General features: G+C 33.4%; 1 protein-coding gene across 1 annotated transcript in view; it reads right to left on the bottom strand.

The window, feature by feature from the left end:
• The window catches only part of LOC143083636 (myosin light chain kinase 3-like), a 46540-nt gene extending 31978 nt beyond the window's left edge, over nt 1-14562 (bottom strand). The window contains exon 1 of the mRNA XM_076259912.1: nt 14412-14562. The gene's annotated coding sequence lies outside the window, so the exon portion shown is untranslated. The remainder of the gene's footprint in view (nt 1-14411) is intronic.
• Between the last annotated feature and the right edge of the window lie 558 nt (nt 14563-15120).

Below are 15120 nucleotides of genomic sequence, written 5' to 3' on the forward strand. Positions count from 1 at the left end.
AATTTTGTGCGCTGTGAGTGTATAACCCTAATAAACAGGCAAAATAATGGTTAACTTAAAACAGTTATTTAATTACAAATATCTTCTGTGAACCGAACTGTTTTGTCTTTGGAAATCGTTTAGAGATTAAGAATACGACTTAATTTAAATTTAAGAATTTGTTATCTGAAAATGTGTTTAATCGCATCTACCAACTCGAAATATATCAACCCCCAGCTGCTTATCTTTTTTTTTCAAATACATAAACCACAAAAATTATAAAAATGCAAATAGGTATTTAAAATAACAACGTTCATTCCTGATTTTTTACGGCAACGACAACGTGCCGTAAAAGCACTACCACCATGACCACGTGACTACCAGTGTGGTTTTCTGGAGAATTCTAAATATTTGGTAATCGATCAAGGTACATGAAAACTTCAAATGCCTCAAATTGAAGTTTTAAAGGAATTTGGTTACCATATGTCTCTCATCAATTCAGCATGTTTACGATACACGTAGAAGAAACTGCGCATTAAAAAGGTTCAATTGAAAATGGAACATCTGTATAAGATTTAATTTATTCTTCATAAAGAGGAAGCTAAAGACAATTAACTTCACGGCCGCTGTGAGACAATGGTGAAACACAGGTTGTTGGAGTTATTACATAATTTTTATCGGAGCGTATTCTTTTAACAAAATCGAGCAGTATTTTTTGCCCCTCTAATCTAATGTAACATAATCAAGAACAGTATAAGATTTGTCGATATTCTATTTTCATGGAGCGTAAACTGCAGCTAACTTTTTTTTCAAATTCTTAATTTACACTAAGCATGCTTAGTGCTGATTTTGAATTTCACGATAAAGTATCATCCTTAACAAATACCAGATTAGAAAATCGGTCAAACAAGTTGCACGAATACACAACAAATATGTATACACTAGTCAACAAAAGAAACGCTACACAAATTTAAATATGAATAACTGTTAAATGATCCAATGAAAAACATTCATTCACCATTCGACTGTCATACAAGTGAGAGGTTTAGTTAGCTATAAAACCAGGTTCAATCCACCATTTTCTACATTTGAAAATGCCTGTACCAAGTCAGGAATATGACAGTTCTTGTCCATTCGTTTTTGATGTGTTTTGTTATTTGATTTTGCCATGTGATTATAGACTTTACGAATTGATTTTCCGCTGAGTTCAGTATTTTTGTGATTTTACTTTTTACTAAGCAAATGCATATGATTAAAAGAATCTGACCAAATTTGAAAGTTAAAAAATACCGAGTTTTTTAACACATGGGGCAAATTCATTTTGCAGAAGATGATGATAAAAGTCTGCACTTATTTCGAAGATGAGAATCAAGTATTTACATACCTGCAAAGGCATTCTAATTTCAAGCAGACCATGTTTAATTTTTTTAATTTTAAGTTCTAATATCGATTTTTAATTTTTGTAAAAAATACGATTTTCGAAATAACAAAAATTCATCAGAATTATTTTTTTGCATTTTTTGCATGAAATCTATGTCTATAAAGAAAATAACACTCTGTAAAATATAGACCAATTGGACAATTATTTACCTTAGGACAGTGTATGATTTCATTATATACGTGATATATGGAAAATACATTGCCTTGTATCGTTTCTTGGGGTGTTTAGTATATTACACCTTCAGGGCGTGTGTTTAATTTACATCAATATATTATTTATTGCCAATGAAGAATGGTATTTTTCAAATTTTGTATAACCGACTTTTGACTTCAAAGTATATATATATTTGTTCGTCGGGTTACCTACTTTGTGATAGTAAGATTGTTTGGTACGATCAACTAAGCATGCTGAAAGAAGAAAAAAGTTTTCAATGCGTAAAATTTTGGGGGAAAATTAAACGTTTCAGGATGATTTTTCTTAAACATAATGCAATGAATCCCCCTCCCTCCACCGATTGTAAGCTTGGTTTATTTCTTCGTACTCGCTAGTGGATAGTTGTCTCATTGGTATAAATCATACCAGATCTATTTATTTTTTTAAAGTGAAAAATAGTCTATAATAGACCATACGATGTATTTATATGGAACGCCATCACTGCCTTATAAGAAGAAACTACTATGACATGATGCAAATGTTGCTTACATGATGTGAATTTTCCTTTACATGATGTGATTTCTTCTTTACATGATGTGAATTCTTCTTTACATGATATGAATTTTTCATTACATGATGTGAATTCTTCTTTACATGGTGTGAATTCTTCTTTACATGATGTGAATTCTTCTTTACATTATGTAAATTCTTCTTTACATGATGTGAAAACTTCATAACATGATGTGAAAACTTTATTACATGATGTGAAAACTTCATTACATGATGTGAAAACTTCATTACATGATGTGAAAACTTCTTTACGTGATGTGTTTCATTACATGATGCGAAACTTTCCTTACGTGCTGTTAAAATAAAAACCCTTGTATTTGATGCGAATACTTTAGTATATGATGTGAATATTGCAGTACGTGATGCTAGAAAAGCATTACGTGATGTGAACGTCGCCTAAAGCCTCGGTCACACCTTACCGGATAGCACGAACGGACGTCTACCGGATGAAAATAAAAGTTGTCCGTTGACAAAATTGTTATCCGTTGCATGGGAGTCCGTTGATGTACTGACGAACGGACGCATAAAGGACACACACCGGATATGATGCAACGTACGAAAAACGGAAACGTACCGGACAGAACAGATATCGAACGTACATCCAACGGACGAAGTCCGCATAAAACGGACACCTAACGGAAGCGTAGCGGATAAAACGGATGAACAAGACTAAACGGAAAAATTAAAGGCGACAATAATAATACATGCAGATCGTATATGTATTCGAAAAAATTCTGTGTAACTGGTTTGGTTTGTTCTTCAAAATGCCGCAAATGGGTAGTGTCTGGCCTGCATAAGAGCTGCTTGTCCTTACTTAGATCAAACGGATGAAAATAAATGTTGTCCGTTGACGAAATTGGTATCCTTTGGGAGTCCGTTGATATACTGACCAAATAAAACGGACGCGTAATGAATGCATAACGGACACACACCGGATATGCAACGTGCGAGAAACGGAAACGTACCGGACAGAACAGATGTCGAACGTACATCCAACGGACGAGTACCGCGTAAAACGGACACCTAACGGAAGCGTTCCGGATAAAACGGATGAACAAGATATAAGGGAAAATTAAAGACGACAATAATAATACATGTAAATCGTTTCTGTGTAACTGGTTTTGGTTTGTTCTTCAAAATGCCGCCAAAGGGCAGTGTCTGGCCTGAATAAGAGCTGCTTGATAGTGAAGACGTGCCCTTAATCTAAGATCGATCATGAATTATAACAATTCACGAATCTCAATATGCATTGCCATGCAATACTCTCAGAATGCTGGTCTGTGTCCACACTTGTTATCTCTGTCTTTTACTTCTTAGCCGTTTTTTATGTATTTATTTTTTTTTAAGTTTACATAAATTAATAAATGAATAAATTTGAAAGTGAGATATGAAACAAAGTAAGCGAGACAATTGTACATGTTCCGTATACTAAGTAGCTTCTGGATGTAGGAGAATTATTTTTTGGTAGGGGTTTGCCAACATTGCCTCTCAAAATTACAATTTTCATATAAAATTCACTTGAATTAGGTTCCTATATTTATATACATAATATATTAAAAAAATTACTTATACTTAAAAACAAAATTTAAAATATGACACGACAGTGCTTATATAAGCTCTAAAAAATTGAGATAATTTCATGCGTCCGAAGCACTTTTCAAGATTTACCTATATTCGGAACGCTCAAAGCAAAACCTTTGATATCCGAAGATGTATAAGTACCGAAAAGGTTGAAGAGCTATATAACAAAAATGCCTAATATAAATAGCTAAATTCATCTAAAGTCAACTTTGCCTGAGGGAGTTGAAACCTTAGTTTCTTAATAATTTCAAAATTTATAAACGGACAATTTTAGAAAAGTTTGTTAAATCATAAGAGTACCGAAGTACTGACTACTGAGCTGATGATACACTCGGGGACTGATAGTCTCTAAATGTACACTCATAATTTACAAAATTTTATATACAATTCCCTTTAAAATGCATTTAAATACCACAATAAGTCATTACTATATGATTTTCAATAGCATATTTATATAAAATATGTAGAGCATACCATTACCCTTAACAGTTATCTAATCATAATGTATTTTAATATAGAATTTCGTATAAAAAAAGAAGGGTCATTTGATTTCTATATAAAATCTAGCAAAATTATGACCTATCTTTTTGGCACATCCAATTCATATAGATATCAAAGTTATTCAATTTGGTAAACTTGAATAGCGAAAAGTGAGAAAAAAAGCCACTATTCACTTTTCATGAATTTGAATAGTAAAAAGTGTAAAGTGTCTGGTAATAAACTTAAGAAATGACGAACAAAATGACTGATATTACGTTATAATTTAATTTTGGATGTAACGTGTCTTCTGATTGGCTGACGTTATTTTGTTATGAGCCCATAGACATAATTTAGTCATGTGACCGTGACGTCATCAACGTTTTTTCATGGTTTTCTACGGTTTAAAATGGAATTTAGAATGAAATTATAAGAAATGACTGTAATATTTTTTCTGTCTATTCGAAATAACATAAAAAAAGTGGTGCACTCTGTTAAATAACCCGCTACGCGCGTTATTCAGTGTGTACTAAATTTTTTAATGTTATTTCTTCATAGACAGAAAAAATATTACAGTCATTCCTTAATTAATTTTTTTTCAAAATTTGAATTACATCCGCTATGCCTACTTTTTTGTGCCTTTTACATTCTATAAACGCCATGCGTAATAACTTCCGAGAGGTCCCGTGTTCTTATAAAGATGTTTTGACATAATGAAGTGTTCACATAACGTCATATATGTTTCTTACCTCGTAGTACCATTTGACATAGAAATACGACATAATGTTTTTTTATCATAACGTCAAGAAACTTTTAGATTAGGTAATGGAGTTTTCACATCATGTAAAGAGGAAATCACATCATGTAATGAAGTTTTCACGTCATGTAATGAAGTTTTCACATCATGTAAAGAAGAATTCACATCATGTAAAGAAGAATTCACATCATGTAATGAAGAATTCACATCATGTAAAGAAGAATTCGCATCATGTAAAGAAGAAATTACATCATGTAAGCAACATTTGCATTATGTCAAAGTAGTTTCTTCCTATAAGGCAGTGATGGCGTTCCATATATTTAACAATTACACACTATTGTTATTATTGCGTAATTCAATCTTACTGGTACAATTATACTGAATGACACGTTTATAAAATTCTAGATGAGGGTCCTTCATTTCTGTATTTTTTTTATTTAAAATAGTTTTCTCTATTATTTATCCCCTCTATAATTCTATATAATATATAATTCAGTACCCAATTATTTTCACACAAAGGATGTAACTTTATAAATGTAGATAATTCAATGCAGTTTTTTTGCACACATATTTACTGTTTTATTTTTTTGAAATTGACATTGTGGACCAATGACCTTCACTAGGGTCACAAAGTCAAAAGTCAAGGTCATAAATAGCGAATATTTATTTTATTTTTGTCATATTTTTACTGAGTTGTATGTGTGTTTACGAGCTTTTCAATGCATGCTATTGGAACATATATTTTACATTACGAAAAGGAAAGACCTCTCGATTGTTCATTATCATTTTAATTGTTCCTACTGTATATTATCTTCAAGTTTGATATAGACACAATCATACCTGTCAACTGACCCGTATTTTGCGGGTGTGACCCGAGATTTTAACAATTCTGATGGATCACCCGGGACACTCCCCCGGGAATTCCGAAAATGACCCGCTTTCACCTGGATTTCTAAGTCTAAAGAATGATTTCATAAGTGATTTTTCTTTAAAATACCGGCAAATTCGTAATTCTTCCATCAACAGAAGTTCAGCTACCTGTGTAAACTGTCAAATTAAGTGACCCATCAAGTGCATGGCTTCACATGACAGCTTTGGTGTCAAACACACTGTTAATTAACACCAATTACCTTAGCTTTAGGTCGTTAATAAATTTCACTGTTGTCACGTTTTACAAACATTTTTCAACTGAGTTACTTCCCCTTTTTTGTCACCATTCAAATTTGTTCCTTGTAGTTACGTTTTTTTTGGGGGGGTAAAAAAGATCAAATCTACTACAAATAGAATTTAAATACATATTGAAATATAACTTTTCATTTAATTCATACCTTAATACAATTATAAAAATAAAGTTGAAAATAATTTTTTTTCATCTATACTTCCTTTAACTGTTTAACTTTATTTTACTATACTCTAATTGTGCATATATTTCACCTGGAACAGTTAATGTGTTAAGACTGTTTAGCCAGTCACAATTTTCTAACCAGATGCTCCGCAGGGCGTAGCTTTATACGACCGCAGAGGTTGAACCCTGAACGGTTAGGGCAAGTATGGACACAACATTCAAGCTGGATTCAGCTCTAAATTTGGATTGTGATTAAATAGTTGACACAGCATAGGTTTCTGACACAGAATGAATGTGTTCTAATGAACTTAAAATTTTTGTTTCTCTTAGAGCAATTCACTATGCTGTTGAATATTAATCCTCTCAAAAAAATGTTTGAAGAAATTTTCTTTTTTATTTATGAAATTTCAAATGAGAAAAATTGAACCCAATTTTTTTAATCACATCCCCCTTTCCCTTATTCCAAAACTAATCTCAATTAAAATTTCTAATGGAGTTTGCAACAATAACTACTCATTTAAATACATCATCAAATATTAAGATGTAAAAAAACTGCTTGTTATCACTGAATGGTAAAGATTATTTTAATTTATCAGTTGGTAGTAAAAAGTGAATATACATTGTATATTGTATATAACAAAGATTTAAGTTGATTCTGGACAAAGAAAGATAACTCCAATTAAAAAAAAATCTTGCTATTGCACAATATTTTGCAATTAGATATTTCTTGCGTACTATTCTGGACAAAGAAAGATAACTCTAATTAAAAAAAAATTTGATATTTCACAATATTGTGCAATTAGATATTTCTTGCCATTGCGCAATACTGTGCAATTGAAAAGACTTGCTATTGCACAATACTTAATATAATAATTTTAGATCCTGATTTGGACCAACTTGAAAACTGGGCCCATAATAAAAAATCTAAGTACATTTTTGGATTCAGCATATCAAAGAACTTCAAGATTTCAATTTTTGTTAAAATCAGACTAAGTTTAATTTTGGACCCTTTGGACTTTAGTGTAGACCAATTTGAAAACAGGACCAAAAATGAAGAATCTACATACACAGTTAGATTTGGTATATCAAAGAACCCCATTTATTCAATTTTTGATGAAATCAAACAAAGTTTAATTTTGGACCCCGATTTGGACCAACTTGAAAACTGGGCCAATAATCAAGAATCTAAGTACATTTTTAGATTCAGCATATCAAAGAACCTAACTGATTCATTTTTTGTCAAAATCAAACTAAGTTTAATTTTGGACCCTTTGGACCTTAATGTAGACCAATTTGAAAACGGGACCAAAAGTTAAGAATCTACATACACAGTCATGACAGTTAGATTCAGCATATCAAAGAACCCCAATTATTCAATTTTGATGAAATCAAACAAAAGTTTAATTTTGGACCCTTTGGGCCCCTTATTATGTTGGGACCAAAACTCCCAAAATCAAACCCAACCTTTCTTTTATGGTCATAAACCTTGTGTTTAAATTTCATAGATTTCTATTTACTTATACTAACGTTATGGTGCGAAAACCAAGAAAAATGCTTATTTGGGTCCCTTTTTGGCCCCTAATTCCTAAACTGTTGGGACCTAAACTCCCAAAATCAATACCAACCTTCCTTTTGTAGTCATTAACATTGTGTTTAAATTTCATTGATTTCTATTTACTTAAACTAATGTTATTGTGCGAAAACCAAGAATAATGCTTATTTGGGCCCTTTTTTGGCCCCTAATTCCTAAACTGTTGAGACCAAAACTCCCAAAATCAATCCCAACCGTTCTTTTGTGGTCATAAACCTTGTGTCAAAATTTCATAGATTTCTATTAACTTAAACTAAAGTTATAGTGCGAAAACCAAGAAAATGCTTATTTGGGCCCTTTTTGGCCCCTAATTCCTAAAATGTTGGGACCAAAACTCCCAAAATCAATACCAACCTTCCTTTTGTGGTCATAAACCTTGTGTTAAAATTTCATAGATTTCCATTCACTTTTACTAAAGTTAGAGTGCGAAAACTAAAAGTATTCGGACGCCGGACGACGACGACGACGACGACGACGACGACGACGACGACGCCGACGCCAACGTGATAGCAATATACGACGAAAATTTTTTCAAAATTTGCGGTCGTATAAAAATAGTTTAAAAAAAAAAAGAGCTAGTCATATTTGAGGGTGAAATACTATACATATAGAACGAAGTAGAAATGTGAATAATAAAATGAACCAAAGAGGAGAAAGTGTCACAAAGTTATCAAAAGCTTTTCAAAGTGCAATGAAATAATGATTAATAAAGTGAACATGTTTTGGAAACTTTTATTTAAATTATAAAAAACGTGTCCCCTAATTACTGAAATTCAGCTCGAAAAAGTTCGTACGCATTATGACCTGAGATTTCATTCTTCAATGCAGGTCATGACCTGCATTTTCATAGTCACAGGTTGACAGGTATGCACAATGAATGTATTATAGGAAAATACATAGATTTTTATGAGCGTTTCTTGGATTGTTTGATCATAAGTATCACGTTTCCGGCAATAACTATTAAAAAAAATGTACTTTGTTCTGATTTGGCAGTACACAAGGCCTGAGAACACATTCATGTCATAGTGCATTTCTTTAAAACAATATTTATAAATTAAACAACTCGCACACGTTAAATCCGTATACGATTTTGACAAAGTTGTTTACTACTTTAAAACAAATTATATCAAAATTATAAAATATTCTATCAAGCTCTTACTCAAAATTAAACATGGACAATTTTAATATGTAAAATTCATTTTGACAGCTTTGACAAATATACTTTTTTTTGTCTTTTTTAACTGGTTCAAATCACTACTTCACATAACAAATTCATACACCAAATATGTTTTAATACATGTAATTTCAGGCCCTACTTATATATTGACTTGCTAGTCTATCCATTTATTCATTCAACAATAAGAAATAGATTTGGAAGATGCGTAGAAAAAAGTACAAGCTATGATACTCTGTCAACACTAAGGAATATTTGTTGTCCACGGTCAACCAGTTAAATTACTGATCAAAGATTGGTAGATAGCAGTATCTTGAGAAAAGAACATATTAATAAGTCTTTTGGTAAATGTAGACTTAGTTCACATCACATCATATCAAACTTTCCCTGTTTCCTTCTTTTAAGAGCTAATTTCCACTCTGGAATATTGCCATAAGATAAATAGTGCTTGTAAAATGCAAAGAACATGTAAACAATTCAAGCTTAAACGCTAGGAAGGCTAAATGAATATTCTTGTAGATTTCTGATACGAATCATATGTTTCACAACAAAATGAACATGTTTAGATTCAGTTCTTATTTATCTATTATTTTATCATAATCATAATGATATTAGCGGAATTTCGTATTATTAGTGTCTGGTGTATTCTATATTCATTTTATTTTTTTATTATTTTTTTCGTGGTGGGGGTGGTCATTTGCTTGCAACATTTTTCATTTTGTTGCTAATTATTCGTCATTGTTTAGCCTTGCCTATTTTTCTTCATTTTTGTCACATACTCTCTATTCTGAAACCCCTTAAGTACCCTCTAGCATGGCTCAAAGCAAACGCATGCACACATGCAAGAATGAATTCTCAGAATCTAGAAATCATATAATGGGTCATTACCGACATTGTGATATCATTATGAAATATGATATTTTAATGCGACTTATACATGTGCTGAAGCACGCCTCAAGGTGCGGGAGTTTCTCGCTGCATTGAAGACCCAATGGTGGCCCTCGGGTGTTTTTTATTGTAATATTTTATTATTATTTTTATTTGTAATGCAATGTATAAAAGTATTGTTATATATATGCTTGTATCAATTTACAGCACGTTTGAAATGCAATTGAAAATTCATAATCATTTTTCTTTAAATAAATAAAAACTCACTTTATGTATATGCATTTTCATGTAAAGGACCTAGAATAGTGCTGTAGTTTTAATTGGAAGTTGACAGCATCGTAGTTGGTGAAGTGTAACGATCCAGTACTCTCCCCACCACGCCTCTCACGTGGGGAAGAGATGACTGGGCGATTACCCTCGGGTATGTAGAGAAGTTGGCTTACATCATCGTAGCTAGTCAAGTGAAACGATCCAGTACTCTCCCCACCACCCCATGCAAGTGGGGAAGAGAGGACTGGGCGGCTACCCTCAGGTATGTAGAGAAGTTGGCTTACATCATCGTAGCTAGTCAAGTGTAACGATCCAGTACTCTCCCAACCACACCATGCAAGTGGGGAAGAGAGGACTGGCGTACCCTCAGGTATGTAGAGACGTTGGCTTACATCATCGTAGCTAGTCAAGTGTAACGATCCAGTACTCTCCCAACCACACCATGCAAGTGGGGAAGAGAGGACTGGCGTACCCTCGGGTATGTAGAGACGTTGGCTTACATCATCGTAGCTAGTCAAGTGTAACGATCCAGTACTCTCCCCACCACGCCATGCAAGTGGGGAAGAGAGGACTGGGGTAACCCTCGGGTATGTAGAGACGTTGGCTTACACCATCGTAGCTAGTCAAGTGTAACGATCCAGTACTCTCCCCAACACACCATGCACGAGGGGAGGAGAGAGCTGGGTGGTAAACCTTGGGTGGGGACGTTGGTTTACAGTATCAGATTTGATTTGACAATTTTAATCTTATGCATATTTGAGGAACTCAATGTGCAAAATTAGCTAAGTGAGTTCAACGTTTAATACACTCGAGACACATTTTGCTTACTTTCAAATTGGTGGTGTTTTAAAACGCAGTGTTTACTGTTTTCCCCATTTTTTCATATTTTGTGATAAATTAGACTTCAAACTTGTTTATCATTTCTTTTATTGACTAGTGTAGTTATGAAGAGGCATATCTTGTTTTATACTCATCATATATATTGCCAATGAGAAGTTCGTTGCATGTACAAACCCACAGCAAAAATATTGTTATTGACATACATGTATTGTCAGTGGTTGAGTAATAAAGACACATTCCTGCATGTCCTTCGGTGCCGGATGGATGCATGTAGTTGCTAACCATGATTACGATTCCACATCTCCTTATTATAATTAATTCAACACATTGAGGATTTTAGCTTTATAAAAAATATATGTAAACAATAGTTTCTCTGTTTTAAATAATAAAATATAGAAGACGTGAACAATTTAAATGGCTGCCGAAATGGCTAGTTGGACCACTTTCTTGGAAAAAAAAACATGTTTGTTTTTCCTTTAAATTAATGTTCATATTCTATACTATTAAACGAGAAGACCTCATTTTGTGTGTCGCTTCTCTTTCTTCCACAATAAATCAATCATCATGCCTCTGTGTCCTATAGGTAACATGCATAGTCGCATTTGTCATCCATTCTTCTGATTATTCAGATTGCGTTATTTTGGGAGAAAAACGACAAAAAAAGAGTCCGGATATGATTTCGTCATCAGACAGACTTTTAGTCATAGATAAGACTTCCGGTTTGAAACATGCACAAATACAACCAATCGTATGATAGATAACAAAAAATAAATAAGCCAATCAGAGCGTTCTCCATATCATGGTGTTTAGATCGCAAGGCCCAAAACTATTATACCTCCTTATAGAGGACAATTATTTTTCGCGTTTATCTACATGTAAACTACGATTATACTACTTTAATATATTGTCTAAGAGACTCTCTGTATTCTGTCTACTGTTTTCTTTGAAATGTTTACTATTGAAGGGGTCATACCAGTTGCATATATATTAAAATAAGTAAAACATGTGACACAATAACAACCAATCGTATGACAAATGTATGATAGATAACAAAAATGAAAAATAAATAAGCCATTCAGAGCGTTCTCCATATCATGGTGTTTAGATCGCAAGAATCATATTATACCTCCTTATAGAGAGGACAATTATTTTTTCGCGTTTATCTACATGTAAACTACGATTATACTACTTTAATATATATGTCAGGGACTTTCTATGTTAGTATAGAAAGTCCCTGATTCTGTCTACTAATTTCTTTGAAATGTTTACTATTTTTAAAAGGGGTCATGCCACTTGCATATATATTAAAACAAGTAAAACATGTTCAACGTCACCTAAAACTACCTCGATCAAAAACTTTAACCTGAAACGCGAAAGACGGACGAAGGACGACCGAACAAACGAACGAACGCACGGATGTACAGACTAGGAAACATAATACCCATAAATGGGCCATACAAATTTATTGTTGAAAGGGAAAATAGTGATTTGGCAAAAATGAAAGTAAGGTAGAGATTAGGGGACCTTTTTGGGGGCGTCGGGATCGGGTGTTTTTAAGCTCCTGATTTTGAGATTAATCCTTACATGATCCGGGAAAATATTTTTTATTGATTTCGGGATTTCGGGATATGAAGTTTCTTTAAAATTCTACATCTCGGGATTTCATGGTTTTAAGCCTTGGATTTCGGGATCAGGATCCCTCCGACCACCCCTCAAATTAGCCTTAGTCGGTCTTGGTCATTTATACAAGATTCATATCCTACCATTGGCATGTTAATAAGGCTCTCAAAAGAAAAAGCACTGATGGATTGTCCTAGAAGCATATTTTATTAGACTAATAATGGTCTATATGTAAGCAGTTACATTTATTTCATGTTTGAAACGGTGCAAATTTTTAATTTGATTTGACTTTTACCAAAAGAAGTATTGTAGCAAAGGAGAAGAATAATTGTGGTCTGAGGCCATAAACACGAAATAATTGAATTTAACAGAAAGGAAACATATATCGGACTTTGGAAAAAGGGAGAGAGCTTTTCATACCTTTTATGAAATTCTCCATACATCATGTACATAATATCTTTGACAAAAAATCATCCTACAATAGTTCACAAGCTGTATATGCCCGCGATTTCGCGGGTGTGTTCTAGTAGATTTTGAAACAAAGCAAATACACCTCCTTACATATGAAAAGACATATCAACGGTCTAACGTCAGACTCGTCAACTTGTGATCATTTATAATTATCTGTTTTATTTCTGTGGATTTGTTCTTTTACTCAATACGGTCTTTGGAATTTAATGTCCTAATAAATTTCTGACAACCGTGTCTGATTGGAGTAAAATAAACTACAAAGACAGCCATAAATCATGATATATCATGTTTTAAGCGTGCTCGTTAATATTGAGTCACTGATAAGGTCTTTGCATCGGAACTAAACACATTTATTCTAAAAACAGTTGTTGGCATGACACGGGTTATGTTCTTCTCCTATATGTTATGATGGTATGATACTAAACCCCTAACGGGAAGGCAAGGATTGTGCCTGATGTTCATATGATGAAATCATAATCTTTCAGTCAGTTTAATTGAAGTCTGGAGCTGGCATGTCAGTTAACTGCTAGTAGTCTGTTGTTATTTATGTATTATTGTCGTTTTGTTTATTTTCTTTGGTTACATCTTCTGACATCAGACTCGGACTTCTCTTGAACTGAATTTTAATGTGCGTATTGTTATGCGTTTACTTTTCTACATTGGTTAGAGGTATAGGGGGAGGGTTGAGATCTCACAAACATGTTTAACCCCGCCGCATTTTTGCGCCTGTCCCAAGTCAGGAGCCTCTGGCCTTTGTTAGTCTTGGATTATTTTAATTTTAGTTTCTTGTGTACAATTTGGAAATTAGTATGGCGTTCATTATCACTGGACTAGTATATATTTGTTCAGGGGCCAGCTGAAGGACGCCTCCGGGTGCGGGAATTTCTCGCTACATTGAAGACCTGTTGGTGACCCTCTGCTGTTGTTTTTTATTTGGTCGGGTTGTCTCTTTGACACATTCCCCATTTCCATTCTCAATTTTATCTCTATATTTGTTAACTCGTAAATATAAAGAAACTATTAAATTTCAGTTTTCTTACTTAATATCTATGAAAACGTTCAGAGGTTTATAGTTCTTTCACTCTACTCGCGAGCTATCCATGTAGACAGTAGCTCACTACTTCTAATCATAAATTCCATCTGATGGAATTCCATTCATAAAAACGATTACAAGATAAGAAGAAAAGTCAGACTGGCGACCGGAACGGCCAATGTAGTTCTAATATAAATTAAATCAATAAAAAATAAACCTACCTCTATTTTTATCATGAAATTGGTCCCATGTCGTAGAATCCAAAGCAATGAAGTGTTTAATGTGCTCTTTGTTGTGTAATGAAATCGTAGTAATGTGTGTAGAGAGAATTATCTTCTGCTACTGTCTTGATATTATGCACGTGCTATCGCCATGATCACGTGATCAGAACCATTCCCAAAGTTAATTGCAGACGATGAGAAGATGCCTCAACTTCTGTCCAAAAACAACAGAGATGCTCAACAGATAAACACTTAAGAATCTGTTAGTAAGTCTTTGATCAATAGTGTGTATTTGTTCATTTTGAAGGAGTTATAACGTTTTGTAAATTATTAATTTTTAGTTTCGGAAATCATCAAAAGGAATTATTGTTCTCTTCGGTTCTCTGAGTGCAAGAGTGAATTAACAATTGACAGGATGCCGAGTAGGTGTTAAATGCATGAAATCAAATAAAACTTCTAGAAAAACATAATATTATGAGATCATTATCTGGAAATCCACTCGAACAGTATAGTTATTAAAGTTCATTACATAGCCTTTCTTTGTCAATTGTACTACTGGTAGACAAAGATAAACAAAGAAATATTATACATCTTATGAAAGCGATCCTCAACTAGACATGAAACTGATTATTTGTGTATAGAAATAGATAGCGCGTATACTTTCGGTTGAGATGGGGATGTCAAATCCACAGCATCGTGTAAGGAGGAG

This window comes from Mytilus galloprovincialis, chromosome 7, assembly GCF_965363235.1.
Source record: "Mytilus galloprovincialis chromosome 7, xbMytGall1.hap1.1, whole genome shotgun sequence".
Lineage (NCBI taxonomy): Eukaryota > Metazoa > Mollusca > Bivalvia > Mytilida > Mytilidae > Mytilus > Mytilus galloprovincialis.